Consider the following 5,000-nt stretch of genomic DNA (forward strand, 5'->3'; position numbering starts at 1 on the left):
CTCTCTCTCTTACCTCTCCCTCTTTTTTTTCTCCCTCCTGCTCCACTCTCTATCCTCCACACTCTCTCTCCCCATCCCTTCTTCTCTCCCCTCCTCTCCTCCCTCATCTTCCATCCTCTCCCCGCTCTCCCTCTCCTCTCCATCCTCCACTCTCTCTCTCTCTTCTCTCTCCCCTTACTCTCTCTCCTCACTACCTCCTCCTCTCTCCCCTCCTCCCCTCCTCTCACCCTCCTCTCTCTCTCAGCCTCCTCTCCTCTCTTCTACTCCCCTCTTCTCCCGCTTCCTCTCATCCTTTCACTCACTTTCTCTCTCTCATCTCCTTCTCTTCTCTCTCCACTCTCGCCTCTCCCCTCCATCTTCTCCCCCTCTCTCCCTCCTCCTCCCTCTCTCTCAGTACCGCTCCTTCTCCTTCTCTCATCTACCCTCCCTTCTCCTCTTCCTCGCCCTCTCTCCTCTCCATCTCCCTCATCTCCATCTCTCCCCTCTCTCTCTTTTCCTCTTCTCTCCCATCCTCCTTTCCCTCTCTCCTCTCCCTCTCTCTCCCTCATGATCTCCTTTCCTCGCTCTCTCTCTCTCTCTCTCTCTCTCCCGACTCCCCCTCTCTCTCCTCATCTCTCTTCCCTTCTCTTCATCTCCTCTTCCCTCCCGCTCTCCTCTCTCTCTCCCTCTCCTCTTTCTCCCCTCTTCTCTTTCTCTCTCCCCTCCTCTCTCCTTCGCCCTCCTCTCTTCTCCCCTCTCTTCTCTCTCTCTCTCTCCCTCCCCTCATTCTCTCTCCCCTCCATCATATCTCCCTCCTCTCATCACCCCTCCTCTCTCTCTTCATCTCTCTCTTCACCTCTCTCCTCATCTCTCCCGATCCTCCTTCCTCCTCCTCTTCTCCTCCCCTCTCTCTCATCTCCTCTCCTCTCATCCTCTCCCTCTCTCGCCCTCTCGCTCCCTCGTCTCCCCACCTCCCACTCTCACTCCTCTCCCCTCTCATCTTCCCCTGCCTCTCTCTCTCCTCCTCATCGCTCCCTACGGTCCTCTCTCCTCACCCTCTCTCTCTCTCGTCCTGTCGTGGGTCCTCCCTCTCTCCTCGCTCCCTCTCTCTCTCTCCCTCTCTCCCCTCTCATCTAGCTCTCTCTCCCATCTCTCCTCTCTCTCAACTCCTCCCTCTCCCTCTCCAATCCCTGTCTCTCTCCTCTCCCCTCCTCTCTCCTCTCTCCCCACCTCTCGCTACCTCCTCCTACTCTCCTCTTCTCTATCTCCTCGCCTCGCTTCTCAGTCCTCTAAATCCTCTCCTCTCTCCTCACCCTCTCCATCTCCCATCTCTCTCTCGCCTCTTATCATCATCATCCTCCCACTCTCTCCCTCCTCTCGCCTCTCTACCTCTCCCTCTCCTCTCATTCTTCCCTCTCATCACTCGATCTACTCGCTCCTCCTCTCTCTCCTCTTCTACCATCTATCTCCCTCCTCTCTCTACTCCATCCTCTCCTTCTCTCTCCTCTCTCCTCGCTCTCCCTCTCTCCTCCTCCCCTCGCTCACCTCATCTCTCTCCTCTGCTGCTTCTCTCTATCTTCACTCTCGCTCTCAGCCCTCTCCTGCTCTCTCTCAGGCATCTCGCTCTCTCCACCTGCCTCTCCTCTCTACGCTCTCTTCATCCCTCTCATGGATCGGGGTCTCTCCCTCTCTCTCTCCCCTCTCTCTCTGCTCGTCTTCTTCTCCTTCCTCCCTCCCTCTCCTCACTCTCTCTCCCTCCTCTCTCGTCACTCTCTCTCTTCTTCTCTCACTCCTCTCTCTCTCCCTCTCCTCTTTATCGCCTTCCTCTCACTCTCCTCCCTCGTCCACTCATCTCGCTCTCTCCTCTCATCTCCTTCCATTTTCTCTCCCTCCCTCTCTCCTCTCCTCCTTCCCTCCCCTCTCCTCCTCTCCTCTCTTCTCTCTCTCTCTCCTCTCATCACGCTCATCCTCGCTCTTCTTCTCTCGGTCTGCTCTCCATTCTACCATTCTCTGCCCTCTCTGCCTCCTCTACTTCCATCTCACTTCTCTCTCGTCATCGGCCATCCTCCCACTCTCTCTGTTCTCCACTCTCTCTCTCTCCTCTCGCTCTCTCTCTACTCCTCCTCTCTCCTCGTCCTCTTCTCTCTCTCTCTCCTCCTCTCCTCCCCCTCTTCTCCCTCTCCTCTCTCTCCTCCTCTCATCTCTCTCTCTCTCTTCCGGGTCGCTCTCCCTCTCTCAATACATCTCCATCCATCTATCCTGTGCGGGGTATCTCGGGGCGTCTCTCTCGGCTCTCTCCTTAGTCTCTCCTCTCTCCTCCATCCCCCAGCATCCTCTCTCTCTCCGTTCCTTATACATCTCTCTCTGCTCTCTCTCTCGGTTTCTCTCTCCTCTCTCTCCTCTCTCTCTTCCATCTCTCATCCTCCTCATCTCTCGCTCCTCTCCCTGGCTCCATCGCTCATGTTCTCTCTCCTTCCTCTCTCTCCTCATCCATCTTCTCTCCTCTTCTCCAATCCATACTTCTCTCTCTCCTCCCTCTCTCTCCTCTCCTCTCCTCTCCCCTCCCCTCCCCTCTCTCCTCATCTCTCTCTCTCCCATCCTTCCTCATCTCTCTCCTCTTGCTTCCCCCTACTCCACTCCCCTCTTCCTCGCTCTCTCTCTCTCCTCCCTCTCCTCTCAATTGCCATCTCTCTCTCTCGCATATACATCCCATCTCCTCCCCTCTCTATCTCATCCATCTCCTCTCTCTCCGTCTCTCCCTCTCCGGCTCTCTCCACGTCTCTCGCTCTCCTCTCTCTCGGTCTCTCCTCTCCCATCTCTCTTCTCTCTAGTCCACCTCCACTCTTCTCCTCACCTCTCATCCCATCTTAGTCCCTCTCTCTCTCTCTCTCTGTCTCTTCCTCTCCCTCTCATGTCCTCCTTCTCGCTCTCTCCTCCTCTCTCTCTCCTCTCCTCCTCTCTCCCTCGTGCTCTTTCCTTCTCCTGCTCTCTCTCTCCACTCCATATTCCATCTCCATCTCCTATCCTCTCCCCTCCTCTCCCCCTCGTCTCTCTCGGAGTGGCCTCTCTCCTCTCTCTCGGTCTCTCTTCTCGCGTCTCTCTCTCTCCTCTCTCTCGTCTTCTCCCTCTCCTGTCTCTCCATCCCTCCTGACTTCCTCGTCTCCTCCTCTCTCAAACTCGCTCCCATCCTCTCAATCTCCTCTTCTCTTTCCCTCTCCTCTCTCTCTCTTCTCATCTCTCTTCCTCCTCTCATCCTCTCTCCCCTCTCTCTTCCTCTCTACCTCTCCCTCTCTCTCCTATCCTCTCCCTCTCTCTCTACCTCTCCTCCCTCCCCCGCTCTCCTCCTCGCTCTCTCCCTCTCTCTCTCTATAACCTCGCCTCTCTGCTTCTCTCTCCTCCTTGCCTTCTCTCCCCCTCTCAGTCCTCTCTCTCCTTCCTCACTCTCTCCTCCCTCAATCTCCTCATCCCTTTCACTCGCTCTTGCTGCTCTTTCCTCATCGCGTCCCTCAATCCTACCCATCATCTCCCCGACGCTTCTCCTCTCTCCTCCCTCTCCTCTCTCCTCTCCTCTCCTCCTCCCGGCTCTCCTCTCGTCTCTCTACGTCTCCCTCTTACAAATCTCTCTCTCGCTCTCTCTCTCTCTCCTCTCTTCTCTAGATCCCGAGATCTCTCCTCCATCAGCTCTCTTCCTATCCCTCCTCATCGATCTCTCTCCGCTCTCTCATCTCTTCCCTCCTCTCTCTCTCTCACGTCGTAGAAGACGTCGTCTCCTCGCTCTCCCTCCTCTCCTTCTCTCTCCCTTCCTCTCTCTCCTCATCTCTCTCTCTCATCTCTCTCTTTCTTTTTCCTCGAGACGCGAGTCTCTCTACTCAATAGAGAACGTGATCATCTCTCTCTAACGTCCCGTAAAGCGTGCGTCGACCCTTGTTTACTTAACTAGGGTGCCGCATAAGTTTAACCGCCGGGCGCACGGCCGCCGTTTTTCATTAATGGCTGTCGTATTTCTTGGCTAAAAATAATCCGCACTTCGAACGGCGCTCATGACGCGTCCTTTATGCAGGAGACTCATGGCCAACTTTATTATCTGGCAGACAAAAGATGGAGGATTTTATGGCCAATTTTATGATCCAGTGAACAAAAGTTCCGCGACTCATAACGTCATAACGCCAACGGGCCGAACGGGATATCGCCGCGCCAAAGGGGGAAACGTCGAACGTAACAGACGGCCGACGAGAAACGCGGATACGAAACCGCCGGCCGTAACGTAACGGCCGGCCGGAGCGGTTAAACGCCGCCAAAGGGCCGACCGACAGGCAGACAGGCTCCGAGGGAGAGACGGCGAGGGCAAGGCAGGGGCACCGACAGGGAACTTGAGCTCGAGTTAGTGCTCCGAGGGGCAAGGCAGACTAATTGGCGATGAGGTTAGGAAGGGGAAAAATTGGAGATGAGAGGGGAGATAGCGATCGAGAGATCAGATAAGATATTAACAAGAAGGAGAAGAGAGAGGGTCGGATAGCGAGTGAGGGCAGGTGGAGAGAGAGAGGGAGAGAGAGAGAGAGAGAGAGAATCAGAAAGACAGATATATAGACACAGGGCGCGGAGCGGAGAGGGGACGAAGCGAAGCAGCACAAGAGAGATGAGGCCTGCCGGGGGCGCCAGCGCAGAGAAGCGTAGAGCAAGTGGGCCGCCAGCGCCAGAGGCCAGCAGCAACGCAGCAGCAGAGAGGAGTCTGAGGCAGCGCGACCGTCCTTATTACATTCCAGGTCGCGCCATCTCAGAGGCCGGGCATTAAGCGCCTCAACTCGTGCAACGTCATGCAACATTCTCGGAAAATTACCCGGCAAAAATGCAAGAAACGACCGAGGTCTTGCCGCCGCCATAGAGCCGCGTAGATCAATAAGTCCCGGGCTTCGAGGAGGAAGAGAGCCTCCCTCGGCGACAGATATTGCCTCATGATCCCGAGGACTTTTGTTTCCCGCCGCGGAATGAGGCCGAGCGGCGCTGGCGGAGGCCGACGAGCG

General features: G+C 56.1%; 1 protein-coding gene across 1 annotated transcript in view; it reads left to right on the top strand.

The window, feature by feature from the left end:
- The window catches only part of LOC122246525 (FAD-dependent oxidoreductase domain-containing protein 2), a 38,494-nt gene that overhangs the window by 8,829 nt on the left and 24,665 nt on the right, over positions 1 to 5,000 (top strand). The gene's annotated exons all lie outside the window — the stretch shown is intronic.

Source organism: Penaeus japonicus, unplaced genomic scaffold (genome assembly GCF_977035675.1).
Source record: "Penaeus japonicus unplaced genomic scaffold, GWHDUDI00000001_assembly GWHDUDI00000002, whole genome shotgun sequence".
NCBI lineage: Eukaryota > Metazoa > Arthropoda > Malacostraca > Decapoda > Penaeidae > Penaeus > Penaeus japonicus.